Source organism: Chlorocebus sabaeus, chromosome 17 (assembly GCF_047675955.1).
Source record: "Chlorocebus sabaeus isolate Y175 chromosome 17, mChlSab1.0.hap1, whole genome shotgun sequence".
NCBI lineage: Eukaryota > Metazoa > Chordata > Mammalia > Primates > Cercopithecidae > Chlorocebus > Chlorocebus sabaeus.
Genome location: NC_132920.1, coordinates 34,807,505 through 34,825,429, shown reverse-complemented (window position 1 = coordinate 34,825,429; position 17,925 = coordinate 34,807,505). Strand labels below are relative to the sequence as shown.

Here is a 17,925-nt window from a genome sequence, read left to right as displayed (position 1 = left end):
ATTGAGCCTGGGAGGTGAAGGGTGCAGTGAGCCGTGATTGTGCCGCTGTACTCCTGCCCGGGTAACAGAGAGAGACCCTGTCTCAAAAATAAAATAAAAATAAAACCTGAGTTGGAAAGGTTATGCTTTTGTGATGAAAAGTAAGAATTTTGTCATTGTTGAAAAACTGACTAAATGGAATGTTTCAGCCTTGTAGGTCTTCTACCTTGTTAACACATTTTTTTTTTTTTTTGGTCTTAGGTTGACAACATTGTGTAGATATTTCTTTTCTTTTCTTTTTGAGACGGAGTCTTGCTCTGTCGCCCAGGCTGGAGTGCAGTGGCACCATCTTGGCTCAATGCAACCGATTGTCCTGTTTCAGCCTCCCGAGTAGCTGGGACTGTGGGCACCCACCACCACACCTGGCTAATTTTTGTATTTTTAGTAGAGATGGGGTTTCACCATGTTTGGCCAGGCTGGTCTCGAACTCCTGACCTCAAATGATCCACCCACCTTGGCTGGGATTATAGGTGTGAGCCACCGCACCTGGCCTCTGTTTGTTAAATTTAGAACCAAATTTGTTTTCAGTTGAGCATGTTTGTAGCATTTATACCTGAGCTGGCAGCCATGCTGCTGGAGATTGATGGAATTGCCTGTTAACAAAAGTAGTCAATTTTCAGTTCCTAAGTGAGTATGTAAAGTGAATAAATGGTATGGTGAAAGTAAACCCAGTATCTAAACCAAATTGAAATGACTTGTAGATTAATATCTGCAGTGTTCTATAGGTGGAATGTCTTTCAGAGATACTATTGGGCTGTGAATACAGAACTTGGAATTCTAAAACTGGAAACTGACTTAAGAGATTCTCTAGTTTAGGCCAGGCTCAGTGGCTCACGCCTGTAATCCCAGCACTTTGGGAGGCCGAGGCGGGCGGATCATGAGGTCAGGAGATTGAGACCATCGTGGCTAGCATGATGACACCCCGTTTCTACTAAAAATACATTTAAAAAATTTAGCCGGGTGTGGTGGTGGGCGCCTGTAGTCCCAGCTACTCGGAAGGCTGAGGCAGGAGAATGGCGTGAACCCAGGAGGCGGAGCTTGCAGTGAGCTGAGATCGTGCCTCTGCACTCCAGCCTGGGCCACAGAGCGAGACTCCGTCTCAAAAAAAAGAGAGATTCTCTAGTTTATTCCAACTTTTCCTGCAGATTTGCGTCCAGCCCTTCTAAGATAGTCATCTGTCCTATTCTTGTATCCCTACATGCAGAGATTTGCATGATACCTTATTATAATGTTTAATTACTTTCCAGTTAGAATTATGTTAAAACTAAACCTTCCTTGCTACGATTTAAGCCTTTTTCGTTTGTGTATGTCCTCCTTGGAGATGGAGGGAGGATATCTAATAAATACTCTGTTAAGAGGTCAGAAAGCTTCTATTATTGAAATTACTAAAAGTTTTCAACTATGTAAAATTTAAACATGTTCAATTTAATGGGTTCATGTTTTTTAATGTAGTCTAATTGGCTTTTTTTTTTTTAATGGGAAACCAATAAGATTCAGCGGAGAGCTTACCTCACTTTTTAAGAATTTGTGGTAAAATATATGTAACAAAATTTACCCTTTTAATCAATTTATTTATTTATTTATTTTTTATTTTTTATTTATTTATTTTTTTTGAGACACAGTTTCACTCTGTCACCCAGGCTGGAGTGCAGTGGCACATTCTCGGCTCACTGCAACCTCTACCTCCCAGATTCAAGCAATTCTTGTGCGTCAGCCTCCCAAATAGCTGGGATTATAGGTATGGGCCACCACCTCTGGCTAATTTTGTATTAGTAGTAGAGATGAGGTTTTGCCATGTTGGCCAGGCTGGTCTCAAACTCCTGACCTCGGGTGATCCACCTGCCTCAGCCTGCCAAAGTGCTGGGATTACAGGCGTGAGCCACCACGCCCACATTTTAATCAGTTTAAGGTGTACAGTTCGATGTTACATTAGGTGTTCATTGTGAGTTGTTTAGCATTAGTGACAAGAGTCAAATAACTCTTCTAGATTTTTATACGACATTAACTTAGGAGTTAGTACTGGCCTTATTTCTCAGTATAGCAGTAGATAAAATATCTTTTAATAGCATATAGACAATGTTTCTCTACCTCCTAATTAGGCTAGTGCTGTGCAGTTGTGGTATTGCAACATCCTAGGTTGCCTGCAGGTATCTTCAGGGAGCAGTGTGTATGTTTTGGAATTCTACTTGCGTCCTCTATGGGTGGAAGAGATGTTTTCTAGAAAAGTAACTTAGGGCCGGATGCGGTGGCTCAAGCCTGTAATCCCAGCACTTTGGGAGGCCAAGACGGGCGGATCACGAGGTCAGGAGATCGAGACCATCTTGGCTAACATGGTGAAACCCCGTCTCTACTAAAAAATACAAAAAATTAGCCAGGCGAGGTGGTGGGCGCCTGTAGTCCCAGCTGCTCGGGAGGCTGAGGCAGGAGAATGGCATGAACCCGAGAGGCGGAGCTTGCAGTGAGCTGAGATCCGGCCACTGCACTCCAGCCTGGGTGACAGAGCGAGACTCTGTCTCAAAAAAAAAAAAAAAAAAGAAAAGAAAAGTAACTTAGGAAAAATATTTCCGTAAAATATAATGTCCTATTAACTTTCTCAACATTGTCAGAAACACCCTACTAGATAAAGATATAACCACAAATCAGTGAAATGAAATTAGAATCTAGATGTGAAAATCAGTTGTACCTCTTATCGCACAGTGCCTTCTCTGCCTGGTAATCCGTTTCTTAGTCACCCATGCTAAATGAGTTTCTCATCTATGCCGTGGTTTATATGTGTAAATCTAGGAAAACATTCCTTTATGATAGAGATAATACTTGCTATTAATATTGGTTTCCTTAAATAAATGTGTGTCAAACAGTAGTTATAGGAAGAGGGCAAGGAAGGGCTACATAACAGCCGTAGAATATTTTGTACTCTATTGCATTTTTTTAAAAGGTTGAGAGTTCTTTGGACATTCTTATCGATTGATTGATTGATTGAGACGGAGTCTCTCTCTGTCGCCCAGGCTGGAGTGCAGTAGCAGGATCTCGGCTCACTGTAACCTCCACCTCCTGGGTTCAAGCAATTCTTCTGTCTCAGCCTCCCGAGCAGCTGTGATTACAGGCGTGCACCATCACACCCGGCTAATTTTAGTATTTTTTATAGTGATGGGTCTAACCGTATTGGCCAAACTGGTCTCGAACTTCTGACCTCAGGTGATCTGCCCACCTCGGCCTCCCAAAGTGCTGGGATTACAGGTGTGAGCCACCACGCCTGGCCTATTTATTTTTTTTGAAACAGGGTATCACTCTGTCACCCACGCTGGAGCACAATGGTTCATTCATAGCTCACTGCAGCCTGGACTTCTGGGGCAAAAATGATCTTCCCATCCCCGCCTCCCAAGTAGCTGGGACCACAGGCATGCACCATCATGCCCGGCTAATTTTCTTTTTTTAAAATTTTTGTGGAGACTGGACCTCCCTATGGTGCCCAGGCTGCACTTTTTGTTTGTTTGTTTTTTAAAGGGACGAGGTCTCACTATCTCACTATTCTGGCCAGGCTGGTCTTGAACTCCTGGGCTTAAGTAATTCTCCCACCTTGGCTTCCCAAAGTGCTGGGATAACAGGTGTGAGCCACCGTGCCTAGCCTTTTTTTTTTTAAAGAGACTAGGTCTTGCCCTGTGGCCCAAGCTGGAGTGCAGTGGTGATGTTAGTTCATTGTAACCTCAAACTCCTGGTGTCAAGTGATCCTCCCACCTCAGCTTCGGAATAGCTGGGACTACAGGTCTGTGCCACCCACATCTGGCTAATTTATTTTGTTTTGTAAAGAGACGGGTCTCATGTTTTCCAGGCTGGTCTTGAACTCCTGGCCTTAAGCAGCCCTCCTGCCTCAACATCCCAAAGTGTGGGGATTATTTTCCAGTTTTTTTGGTCTTTTTTTTTTTTTTTTTTTGGGCACATGCACATTGGGACTCTTGGTATAATGTAGAATAGTTTACAAATAGAGCAGCCAGGTTCACTTTATTTTTTTTTTTATTTTTTTTTTTTTTGAGACGGAGTCTCGCTCTGTAGCCCAGGCTGGAGTGCAGTGGCTGGATCTCAGCTCACTGCAAGCTCCGCCTCCCGGGTTCACGCCATTCTCCTGCCTCAGCCTCCCGAGTAGCTGGGACTACAGGCGCCGCCACCACGCCCGGCTAGATTTTTGTATTTTTTAGTAGAGACGGGGTTTCACCGTGTTAGCCAGGATGGTCTCGATCTCTTGACCTCGTGATCCGCCCGTCTCGGCCTCCCAAAGTGCTGGGATTACAGGCTTGAGCCACCGCGCCCGGCCGGTTCACTTTATTTTTAAAGGAACACAGTAAAAAGTACGTTGCTATCCTGCAGAAAGTCTTCTTTTTGCTGTGCTGTTACTGTAGGACTTGCATTTCTGAGCATACATCATGTCAGAGCTAATCACCATTATAGCCAGAGTGGGCAAAGGTGGTTTCTTTACCACCTCCCATTTCCCATTAAATGTATCTGTCACGTAATAGCAAAAACTATCAACCAGGCAATATTAAACAAATGTATTTTGGTTAGATCCCTAGCAGATGGTGTAATGCAAAAGCAGAGGACAGCCCGTATCATAATTTTCTTTCTAATGGGAAACTCACATACCTGAGACTATCAGAGAAAAGTTATAGGATGATAAGAAGAAACATTCATATCTTAATTCTGTATTAACAGTAAACTTTCAGAACAGATTGGAGTGGACTGAATTGAATAGAACCAGCAATTCACAAGGATTGAGTGCCAGCTATGCGCAAGTTGCTTATAAGTTAAGTTTTCTGTCATCCTAGCATTTTGGGAGGCCAAAGTAGGCAGATCTCTTGAGGCCAGGAGTTCGAGACCAGGCTGGCCAACATGGTGAAACCCTATCTCTACTAAAAAAAAATACAAAAAATTAGCCAGGCATGGTGGTGTGCACCTGTAATTCCAGCTGCTTGGGAGGCCGAGGCAGGAAAATCGCTTGAACCCAGGGGATGTGTAGTGAGCTGAGATCGCACCACTGCACTCCAGCTTAGGCAACAGAGCAAGACCCTGTTTCAAAAAAAAAAGAAGTAAGTTTTGAAATGGTTGGGGGATTAGAATTGATGGAAAAGCAGCATATTATAGTCAGAAGATATTTTCTAGTTGAAATAAAGGAAGAGCAGGTGGAGCAGGAGCCATATAGAAGATTGGCTTGTCTAGAATGTGGTTAACGAAATAAAGGCATGACAAGATGCGGAGCTCACTTTTATTTTTGATTTGGAATATTGCTGATTTTTAAAATAAGATTGTGAAATTGATACCATGTAAAATTAGCTATTTTATTTTTATTTATTTAATTTTAATTTTTTTAGAGACGAGATCTCACTATGTTGCCCAGGCTGGAGTGCAGTGGCTGTTTACAGGCATGATCATATAGCACACTACAGCCTTGAACTCCGAGGCTCAAGTGATCCTCCCACCTCAGCTCCCTGAGTAGTTGCGACTACATGTGTGCAGTACTATGCCTGGCAAAATTAACTGTTTTAAATAGTATTCCATTGTATATACATATCACAATGAACAATTCAGTGGTGGTTAGTGCATTCACAGTGTTGTGCAGCCACCACCTCTCTCTTGGTTCCAGATTTTTTCATAACCCCAAAATGAAACTTTACACCCATTAAGCTGGTGTAAAAGACTATTCTCTCCTTAGCCATTGGCAATGAGCAGTCTGAGTTCTGTCTCTATGTATGTACCTATTCTGGATATTTTATTTTATTTTATTTTATTTTATTTATTTTTTTTGAGATGGAGTTTCACTCTTGTTGCCCAGGCTAGAGTGAAATGACATGATCTCGGCTCACTGCAACCTCCGCCTCCCGGGTTCAAGTGATTCTCCTGCCTCAGCCTCCTGTGGATATTTCATGTAAATAGGATTGTACAGTATTTGTCCTTTTGTGTCTGTGTCTTTTTGTTGTTGTTGCTACCCCAGGCTGGAGTACAGTGGCATGATCTCAGCTCACTACAACCTCTGCCTCCCAGGTTCAAGCGATTCTCTTGCCTTAGCCTCCCAAGTAACTGGGATTACAGGCATGCAAGATCACGCCTGGCTAATTTTTATATTTTTTGTAGAGATGGGGTTTCACCATGTTGGCCAGGCTAGTCTTGAACTTCTGACCTCAAGTGATCCATCTGCCTTGGCCTCCAAAAGTGCTGGGATTACAGACATGAGCCACTGTGCCCAGGCTTTTTTTTTTTTGGTTTCTTTTAATGAAGCCTATGTTTCTTGCCATGGCATCTTTCATTTAGCATAATGTTTTCAGGGTTCATCCATGTTGTAGTATGTATCAGTACTTCATTTTTTTTTATTTCTTATTTTTTTTTGAGACAGAGTCTCATTCTGTTGCCCAGGCTGGAACGCACTGGTGCTATCATGGCTAAGTGCAGCTTCGACTCCTGGTCTCAATCCATCCTCCCACCTCAGTCTTCCAAGTAGCTGGGATATAGGCATGTGCCACCATGCCCAGCCAATTTTTGTATTTTTTGTACAGACAAGATTTTGCCATGTTGCCCAAACTTGTTTAGAACTCCTGGGCTTAAGGGATCCACCAGCACTGGCCTCCCAAAGTTTTGGGATTATAGGCGTGAGCCACCCCCCAACTCCCACCCCTGGCGTCACTCTTTTTTATGGCTGAATAGTATTCCATTGTATATACATATCACAACTTGTTTTATCTGTTCATTCATTGGTAGATATTTGTTAGACATTCTGTCTTTTGACTGTTCTGAGTAGTAAAGTTTTGAATATATGTGTGTACCTGTATTTGTTTGAGTACCTTTTTTAGTTCCTTTAAGTATGTATCTAGGAATGGAATTTTTGGATCATATGGTCATTCTGTTTTTGAGGAATCACCAAACTGTTTTCCACAGTGGCTGAATCATTTTACATTCCCAGCTGCAATGTATGAGTTGGTCCCAATTTCTCCACATCCTTGCCAACACTTGTTATTTTTCTTTCTTTTAAACTTCCAGTTTAATGGAATATATGTGTGTGTGTGTGTGTGTGTGTGTGTGTGTGTATATATATAGTTTTTGAGATGGAGTCTTGCTGTGTTGCCCAGACTGGAGTGCAGTGGCGCAATCTTGGCTCATTGCAACCTCCACCTCCTGGGTTCAAGCAATTCTCCTGCCCCAGCCTCCCAAGTAGCTGGGACTACAGGTGTGTGCCATCACGCCCGGCTAATATTTTTTGCACTTTTAGTAGAGACGGGGTTTCACCTTATTGGCCAGGCTGGTCTCAAATTCCTGACCTCAGGTGACCCGTCTGCCTTGTCCTCCCAAAGTGCTTGGATTACAGGTGTGAGCCACCACGCTCAGCCAATATTTTTCTTTTTAAAACTATAGCCATCCTAGTGGGTATGGATTGGTACCTTATTATGATTTTGGTTCTTATTTTTCTAATTACTAATTATATGAACATATTTTTATGTGCTTGTTGGCCATTTGTATATCTTCTTTGGAGAAATATCCATGTAAGTCCTTTGCCCATTTCTTTCCCCCACCTCCAGAGGAATTTTGTTGATGACTCTAGTTTATTCCCTCCCAAAAGACCAACAGCAACCAGATGAAGTGAACTTAACCATGGGATTGTATTGTCTTCATAATAAAATTAAAGATGACATTTAGAACTGGATTACTTGGTCTTTTCTTGTCTTATCTCCTCCCAGTTCAGAATACTTGTATGTCTTAAAAGCAAGCATTCTTTTACATCTGCAGTTGGGTTCAATGCACTCTAGCCTCAGCACAATCTTCTTTATAGTTATAACCTTTTTCTGGAAAATTGGCTTAGTCTGCCCACGATAGCCACCCTGCTTCCTGTCATAATGCTGCTTTCTCTGGGCATACAGAGAATCCTTGCCTTTCTTATACTGTGTTACTTTGTGGGGTTGTTGTTTGCCATACTTCTTATAGAGAGTCTGGTGGCTTTTAGGAGTGTTCATTATGTTTGCTGGAGCACTGTCAGCACAAAAAGGCTTTGCCTGTTTTTAAATTGGGTTGTCTTTTTGTTGGTCAGTTTTAAGAAGAAGTCTTTATATATTCTGGATATGAAACCTTCATTGGTTATATAAATTGCACTGTTTTCTCCCATTCTTTAGGCTGTCTTTTCACTTTCTTGACAATGTCCTTTGATGCACGCATGTTCCTAATGTGCTGAGGTCCATATCAATTCTTTTTTTCTTCGCTTGTGTTTTTGATGTCGTATCTTAAAATTCATTACCAAATCCAAGGTCATGAAGATTTATCGCTTTGTTTTCTTCTAAGAGGTTTATAGTTTTAGTTGTTTATATTTAGGTGGTTGGTCCATTTTGTATATAGATATCAGTTTTGTATAATTAATTTTTGTGTATGGTATAAGATGGGGACCAGCTTTACTCTGTGGAGCTTAATTTTGATCATGTTTCTGCTCTGGGACTGGCTTCTCATTAGCTCTGTACTAAATATATCCTTTAGGTGTAGTAAATATATATTTTGCTCTCTTCAGCCATCACTAAAAGTTGGGCCAGAATAAAAGTGTGCAGGATTTTCTGGTCGGGGCAGAAAACTTATGAATGTTCCGTTGATATTCAAAACTGGATGTGTTTAAAAGGTCAATTTGCCAGGTGCGGTGGTGCACGCTTGTAGTCTTAGCTACTTGGGATGCTGAGGCAGGAGGATTGCTTGAGCCCAGCAGTTCTGGGCTGTAGTGCGCTATGCTGATTGGGTGTCTGTACTAAGTTCGTTATCAATATGGTGATCTCCTGGGAGGGAGCAGAAGACCACCAGGTTGCCTAAGGAGGGGGCGGGCCAGCCCAGGTTGGAAATGGAGCAGGTCAAAACTCCCGTGCTAATCAGTAGTGGGATTACATCTGTGAATAGCCACTGCACTCCATAGCAAGACCCAGTCTTTAAAAAAATAAAAAATTTAAAAATAAAAATCATTAAAGGTCAATTTATCCTTTTCCTTCCTCCAGCCAGTTTTTCTTTCTAACTTTTCCTTGTTCTGTTTGTAGCTTCAGTGGTCTCCCAGAAATTAGACTTGAACTGAGTTATCTTTAAGGTCCTCTCTTTCCTGGAGACCCCAGTTCATTTGCCAAATCCAGTTAATTTTCACCTGGATTTGGTAGTGTACTTCCCAAATGTCTCTTTTTTTCCATTCCCACTGCCACTGCCTTAGTTTGCAGATTATGTTACTAGTTTAACAGAGTAACATTAGGCATAGTCCAAGTCGGTTTTCTACATGTGGCTTTCTTCCTTCCAGTCTATTTTGTGGACATACCACTACTAGATCAATATTTCTAAATCACAGCTTCAATCTAGGCCCTTCTTAGAAACCTCTAGCAGGGCCTTGTTGCTTACCAGATACAGAATAGCAAGCTTTAGCTTGACATTCATTCAGGACCCTGCAAAGACTGGTCCCAGTTTACCTACTTCTGCCTTTCCTGGCGTATCTTTGCAATGAATGTTCTGCTTTTCTCTGCTTTGTTCAAACTAGGCTGTTGCTCATTCCCACATAAACTTTTGCTCTCCCAGTTTTAAACTTGTTTCTCCTACTTAGAATGCTATTCTTTCCTTTCTCCCTGAAGAAGTCCTATTGTTTTTCTGAAATTGACATACTGATCCTGTTCCTAGTAGTGTACTCTTATTTGAACTCCACTCTCCTTTTTATAGTGTTTATTGTGTATAGAAACACACTTTTAAGAGGACAGCGCCCCCTAACAGCCTTTGTTTCTCCCTAAGCCTTTTATGCACTGCTTTGTACATAGTAGGTGCTCAGTAAACATTTGTTGAAGTAACATGTGAGGGTAGATGGGAGAAAAGGCTTAATTTTTTTTCTTTTGCCTATGTTACTGAGTAATTTAGATGTGAATGGACAAAAATATTTTGTAAGCTCTCTAAAGTTCTCTTAGATCATTGCTATTGCGTTTCCATTGAGGAGAAGCTTTAAAAAGTCATATAAGTGCATAATAAGTACAAATAGTTTAGAATAGTCTAAACAGGGGTTGCAAACTAAAATATGTTTAGGTGCCAGATGGGTAACAACTGAAGGTGTGTGAACTGGAAAGCCTTGCCTTTGTAAGGAGCATGTCTGATACTTGCCTTAAATATTGCCCTGCTAGAATGAGGGCCCAGTGTTAGATTTTTCTATTTTTTTCAAGAGAAGTAAAAAATACAGGTTTTTATAGGAAATGCCCTGGTTCTGTTATTTTTTTGGGGGGATGGGGTGCCAAGTCTCGCTCTGTCACCTAGGCTGGAATGCATTGGCAGGATCACTGCTCACTGCAACTTCCAGTCCCCCATACACCTCCCTGGTCTCTAAGTGATCCTCCCACTTCAGCCTCCCAAGTAGCTGGGACCACAGGCACCTGCCACTATGGCCAGTTAAGTTTTTGCATTTTTAGTAGAGACGGGGTCTTGCCATGTTGCCCAAGCTGGTCTCAAACTCCAGAGCTCAAGCGATCTGCCCACCTCGGCCTCCCAAAGTACTGGGATTACAGGCATGAGCCACTGTGACTGGCTGAAATGTCCTGATTTTTAAATGTTGTCAATTAATTCAAGTATTTTTAACACACTGAAGACCAAATATAAAGCACATCTGTAGGCAGAATGTAGTCCTTGGGCTACTCATTTGTAACCCCTGTACTAAAGATGAGAAGCATAAACCACTCCTGTTTCCAGATACAGCCACTGCTAACTATTTCTTCTGACCTTTTAGAAAATTTCTGTGCACTATATTCTGAGCTGAGATTGCCCCATTGCACAGAATATTCTGTGCAATATATATATGTGTGTATATATATAACATAAAATTTTCTATGCATGTGTATGTATGTAAAATTATATATATAAACTTTTTAAACAGCTGTAGTTACTGCTGTTGATTATCTTTACTCTTCAGAGTAGTAGATACCAAGGCCCTTATACCTCCATTGTTTGAGTGGGAACTGAATTTAGTTGTCAGAGTACTTGGATAGGCTGATCATATATACATATATATACACATACACATATATACACATGTATACACATATATACAAATACACAAACCCACGTGTGTATTTATACACACGTGTTTGTGTATGTATATATATATTCTTTTTTGAGACAGGATCAAAAAGGTAGTTTTTATACGAAAGGTTCTGGTTTTGTTTTTTTTTGTTGGGGTAACAGGGTCTTGCTCTGTCATCCAGGCTGGAGTGCAGTGACATGATCATGGCTCACTGCAGCCTCGACTTCCCGGCTCCAGCAATCCTCCCACCTCAACCTCCCGAATAGCTGGGACTACAGCTGTGTGCCATCATGCCTGGCTAATTTTTAAAAATTTTTTGTAGAGATGGGGTCTCCCTATGTTGCTCTGACTGGATTTTTATTTTATTTTATTTTATTTTCACATCAGAGAGATAATGTGCAAATGTCATAACAAGGTTTGAGGGAGGCACATGTCTCACATAAGTGTGAACACCCAATCATCACGCTTATGAACTACAAAAGGATCGATATTTTTAAAAATTAACAATGTTCTGGGTGTGGTGGCTCATGTCTGTAATCCCAGCACTTTGGGAGGCCGAGGCAGGCAAATTGTGTGAGTCTAGGAGTTTGAGACTAGCCTGGGCCACATAGGGAGACCCCAACTCTACAAAAAATACAGAAATTAGCCAGGCATGGTGACATGAGCTTGTAGTCCCAGCTGCTCGGGAGGCTGAGATGAGAGGATCACTTCAGAAGATGGAGGTTGGCCGGGCACAGGGGCTCACGCCTGTAATCCCAGCACTTTGGGAGGCCAAGGTGGGTGGATCACGAGGTCAGAAGATCGAGACCATCCTGGCTAACACGGTGAAACCCTGTCTCTACTAAAAATACAAAAAAATTAGCCGGGTGTGGTGGCGGGTACCTGTAGTCCCAGCTACTTGGGAGGCAGAGGCAGAAGAATGGCGTGAACCTGGGAGGCAGAGCTTGCAGTGAGCCGAGATTGTGCCACTGCACTCCAGCCTGGGCGACAGAGCAAGACTCCGTCTCAAAAAAAAAAAAAAAAAAAAGGATAGAGGTTGCAGTGAGCTGAGATTGCCCCATCGCACTCCAGCTTGGGTGAGAGAGCAAGACCCTGTCTTAAAATAAACGAGGCTGGGCATGATGGCTCATGCCTGTAATCCCAGCACTTTGGGAGGCCGAGGTAGGCAGATCATGAGGTCAGGAGTTCGAAACCAGCCTGGCCAACATGGTGAAACCCCGTCTCTAGTAAAAATGTAAAAATTAGCTGGGCGTGGTGGTGTGCGCTTGTAATCCCAACTACTCAGGAGGCTGAGTCAGGAGAATCGCTTGAACCCGGGAGGCAGAGGTTGCGGTGAGCTGAGGTCGCACCGCTACACTCCAGCCTGGAAGACAGAGCAAGACTGTCTCAAAAACAAAAAACAAAAAACAGTGTAGTGGTGGACTTTGTCGTTTGAAATATAGTAAAATCGCTTCTCATTAAGCAACAAATTCTTATCCAGTAATTATGTATAATTTTATTAAAACTTAGTTTTGCTTTGTTAAGAAGTAAACTAGTAGTAAGCTCATCTGACAATATTATTTACATGATATTGTCGGAGAACAAGAAACCCAAAATGCAACAGGACTAAAACTGAAAAGGTTTAACTCTTTATTTTTATTTTTAAAATGAGACGGGGTCTTGCTGTGTTGGCTGGCTGGTCTCAAATTCTTTGAGCTCAAGCAGTTCTCCTACCTTGGCCTCCCAAAGTGCTGGGATTTCAGGCGTGAGCCACTACACCTGATGAAAGGGTTTAACTCTTTCTAAATCACCTTGTGCAGAGAAGATGAATACAATTTTCACTTGTTGGAAGGGTAATTGATTTAGTAAATGGTGTTCTCATTTGCTAAAGTTAATGTTTGTCTTGGGAGTGGGAGCAGTTTATTCCCAAATATAGAGGATCAACCCCACTATGTACTGAGGTTTTAAAAACCTACCTTTTAAAATGAATAGTTGTGCTTTTTTTAGTGTGTTTTGAGCCTCAGGTCTGTCAAGTGTTTCTGAGGGTTCACACTTGAATTATTGTGCTTGAGGTCAGTGATTCACAGCCTCTTATGAAGCAGCCACCTTCTAATGATTGATTGAATGATACATGATATGCTTCTAAAGTGCTTTCCGGTCAGCGTTTTATTTTCTAAAGTAAATTTTATTTTTTACTTTTTTTTTTTAAAAAACACTTTGATAACAGGCCTTGAGAAGAGTGGAAACGACTGGCTAGGGGTTGGGGTTTGCATACAACTATGACAGGGAAGCCCTACCTTATTTTTAAATTTTTAAAATAATTGTATTTTACTATGACATAAACAGTGCTTAACTTCAAGTTGCCCGCTTGGGTCTCTTCCAGGTGTACTTTTTCTTTCTTTCCTGTTCTAAAGCCTTTTAAAATAAACTTCCAGTCTTGCTCTGAAGAAGAAAAATTGTTAGAATCTGAATGTTGGCAAAAAGTTTAAAAAAAAAAAAGTTAAAAAAAAATAGAAAGAAAAATAATAAAAAATAGGCCAGGCGTGGTGGCTCACACCTTTGGGAGGCCGAGACAGGCAGATCACCTGAGGTCAGGAGTTCGAGACCAGCCTGGCCAACATGGTGAAACCTTGTTTCTACTAAAAATACAAAAATTAACCAGGTGCCTGTAATCCCAGCTACTCAGGAGGCTGAGGCAGGAGAATCACTTGAGCCTAGGAGGCAGAGGTTTCAGTGAGCTGAGATCGCGCCACTGCGCTCCAGCCTGGGCATCAGAGCGAGACTGTCTCAAAAAAAAAAAAGAGACATGATTTGTGTTCATTGCAGATAAATTAGAAAGTTCTGATAAACAAAACAAAACACAAAAAAGCCATAATAATGGGACCCAGAGATAAAAATGTTAACCTTTTGATATATGTATATTCTAATAACATATTTTGTGTGTTGTACCTGTGCTTGCTTTATAAAAGTGGGGCATTTACTATATTCTAGATACTGTTTTAAGTGATTTATATTTAATGTATAATTTAATACAATAATTCTAGGAAATGAATACTGTTATCCTCATTTTTTACAAAAGGAAAAGAGGCTTAAAGAGGTTAAATAAGCTAAAGTCACATGGGTGGAAATGGAATTCAAACATAAGTAGCCTATGCTTCTGATTACTGTGTTTCACACATTGTATGAGTTTCCTAGTGTTGCTTAAGAAATAACACAAACTGGGTGGCTTAAACCTACAGAAAGTAACTTCCTTGTAGTTTGGGAAGCTAGAAGTTCCAAATTAAGGGTGTTAGCAGGTCCGTGATCCCTCTGAAGTTTCTAGGGCAGCATCCCTTCTTGCCTCTTGTTAGCTTTTGGTGGCTCCTTCCAATCTTTGGCCTTCCTTGGCTTGTAGCTGTATCACTCTAGTGTCTGCCTTAGTAGTCACGTGGCTTTCCTTGTGTGTCTCCAATCTCCTTCCCCTTATAAGGATACCAGTCAGCTGGTTGTAAGGCCCACCCTACTCTTGTATGACGTCATCTTAACTCATCTTAACTGATTACATCTGCAAAGACCCTGTTTCCAAATAAGGTCACATTCTGTGGTTCTGGGTGGACGTGAATTTTAGGGAGATACTATTTAACCTATTGCCCACCTTGTTGTGCAATCTGTTCTTCACTGAATGATATAACCGTTTTCCCAGTCTTAATAAATACAGTTCAACACTTACCTTTAAAAGTTTTGTAGTGTTGTATAGATATGATTAATAATCTTTTTGTTGGATATCTAGATTGTTTACTTTTTTTTTCAGTATAAATTCAGTGTTGAACATTTCTCATAGTTGAATCTTTGCTTGCATCCCTATTTCCTTACAATTTATTCCTAGAATTAGATTGCTGAGCTGAGGATTGCTGGGCTAAATATAAACATGGCGTTTAATGCTCTTAATACTTAATTGCCAGATTGTCTTACACCTCATAAAGATTGGATGCATTTGTGTTTCTGCCATTACCGTAACGAGTGACTATTTCTTTGACCATCTCATCAATGTAACACCTAATATATTTTTTTCCAGTTTCATAGGTAAAAAAATGTGATCCTGTTTTAATTTGTATTTTGCCATTCCTTTTTTTTTTTTTTCTCCCAACTTTTATTTTAGGTTCAGAGGTACACGTGCAGGTTTGTTATACGGATAAATTGCGTGTCATGGGATTTAGTGTACAGATTGTTGCCCAGATAGTAAGCATAGTACCTGACAAGTAGTTTTTCCATCCTCACCCTCCTCCCACCCTTTTTTGTCATTTCTCATGCTTACTTTCATGTGCTAAAGGTCTGTTGTATTTATCTTACGAATTTACTGAACTTGCACTTTTGTGTTTTTTCCATGAAGAGCTTTACCTTTTTGGGAAATGAAATTTCTTTTTTTTTTGAGACGGAGTCTGGAGTGCAGTGGCGTGATCTTGGCTTACTGCAAGCTCTGCCTCCTGGGTTCTCACCCTTTTCCTGCCTCAGCCTCCCGAGTAGCTGGGACTACAGGCGCCCGCCACCACGCATGGCTAATTTTTGTGTTTTTGTATTTTTAGTAGAGGTGGAGTTTCACCGTGTTAGCCAGGATAGTCTCTATCTCCTGACCTTGTGATCCGCCCACCTCGACCTCCCAAAGTGCTGGGATTACAGGCATGAGCCACCTCGCCTGGCCAAAATTTCTTTTTTTTATACTTGATTGTAAAAGTAATAATGCTGGATATAAAAACCCAACAAATTCAGAATGAAGCCCTATCGGGTAGTACTATGCTGTCTTTCTGAGTGATGAAATCATTTGTATACTAAACCCCAGTGACATGCAATTTACCCATGTAACGAACCTGCACATGTTTGTACTCGCTGAACCTAAAATAAAAGTTGAAAAATAAAAATAAATTAGGGCTGGGTGCCGTGGCTCATGCCTGTAATCCCAGCACTTTGGGAGGCCAAGGCGGGTGAATCACCCAAGGTCAGGAGTTCAAGACCAGCCTGACCAACATGGTGAAACCCCGTCTCTACTAAAAAATAGAAAAATTAGCTGGGCATGGTGGTGGGCACCTGTAATCCCAGCTACTCGAGAGGCAGAAGAATCGCTTGAACTGGGAAGGCGGAGGTTGCAGTGAGCTGAGATTGCACCATTGCACTCCAGCCTGGGTAACAGAGCAAGACTCCGTCTCAAAAAAAAAAAAAAAAAAAAAAATTAAAAATGTAAAATTGGGTAATATTAAATATGTCAGTTCTCAGGCCGGACGCAGTGGTGCTCACCTGTAATCGCAACAATTTTTTTTATTTTTTGAGACAGGATCTCACTGTGTCGCTCAGGCTGAAGTGCAGTGGTGTGATCACAGCTCACTGCAGCCTCGACCTCCTGGGCTTAAGTGATCCTCTGACCTCAGCCTGTCAAGTGGCTGAGATTAAAGGCATGTGCCACCACACAAGGCTAATTTTTGTATTTTTTGTACTTATGGGTTTTGTCATATTGCCTAGACTGGCCTCGAACTCCTGGGTGCAAGCATCTTCCCACCTCAGCATCCCAAAGTTCTGGGATTATAGGCATGAGCCACGGTGACCGGCCTGTTTTGTTTTTAATAAATGGCATTATACTTTGGGGAACAACGACAAAAAACCGTAAAGCTGCTTGTAATACTAGAAGCTAATAACTTGTCAGTTTGTGTTCATATACATACATACGTAGCTACTCGTATGCATATTATATATTTCAAATTGAAATATAATTGTGTATACATACTGCTTTATAGCCTACTTTGTAACTTATATTTATCTTTCCATATCTGTTTTTCATGACTCCTAGCATCCCTTTATTTGAGTATTCTGTAACTTAATCCGTCATTTATTGATTTTTTCATTATTATAAATATCTCTGTTCACTTCATTATTTTCATCTCTCTCTCAATTCTCTCTCTCTTTTTTTTTTTTTCCTTTGAGACAGAGTCTCCCTCTGTCACCCAGGCTGGAGTGCAGTAACGTGATCTCAGCTCACTGCAACCTCCGCCTCCTGGGTTCAAGTGACTCTCCTGCCTCATCCTCCCTAGTACCTGGGATTACAGGCATATACCACCATGCCTGGCTAATTTTTGCATTTTTAGTAGAGACGGCTTTGCTGTATTGGCTAGGCTGGTCTTGAACTCCTGACCTCAGGTGATCTGCCCGCCTCAGCCTCCCAAAGTGCTAGTATTACAGATGTGAGCCACCGTGCCCAGCCTTCAATTCTTTTTTTTTATTGTGACATAAAACCCATGTATTTATTTAGGGCAAATTCTGAGAAGTGGAATTGGCAGGTCAAGGTATGCCCTTTTGAAGGTTCTTGATAAACATTGCCAGATTGCCTCCAAGAAGTATGTACCAATTAATTTTAACAGGCAGTAGAAAGCCTGATTTTGGATAATTATGTTTTTATCTTTACCAGGTAGATTTATCTGATAGATAAAAGGTGTTACTTGTTTTATTTTGTGTTTCATTGATTGCTGGTGAAGTCTTATGTCTTTTGTGTGTGTGATGGCTATATTTTATATATGTACTGAAATTTTTGTTTTGAAAAAAATTATATTTAGCTGGGCGAGGTGGTGCGCACCTGTAATCCCAGCTACTTGGAAGGCTGAGGCAGTTGGATCACTTGAGCCCAGGAAGTCGAGGCTGCAGTGAGCTGAGATCGTGCCACTGCACTGGAGCCTGGGTGACAAAGTGAGACCTTGTCTTTTAAAAAAAACTTGCTCTCTCTCCATATATGTGTGTATATATATGTATATAGATGGAGAGAGAGAAAGGGTCTTGCTCTGTTGCCCAGGCTTGAGTGCAGTCCTGGAATCATGGCTAACTGCAGCCTCAACCTCCCAGACTCAAATGATCCT

The 17,925-nt window shown here is 41.3% G+C and overlaps 1 protein-coding gene and 1 non-coding gene across 3 annotated transcripts in view; one reads left to right on the top strand and one right to left on the bottom strand.

Annotated features, from left to right (window-relative positions):
* Positions 1-17,925, top strand: part of ILRUN (inflammation and lipid regulator with UBA-like and NBR1-like domains) — a 114,348-nt gene that overhangs the window by 4,596 nt on the left and 91,827 nt on the right. The window lies entirely within an intron of this gene.
* On the bottom strand, positions 11,456-11,559 carry LOC119626882 (small nucleolar RNA U13). The gene has a single exon (XR_005243073.1). It is a non-coding gene; the product is annotated as a small nucleolar RNA U13 (small nucleolar RNA).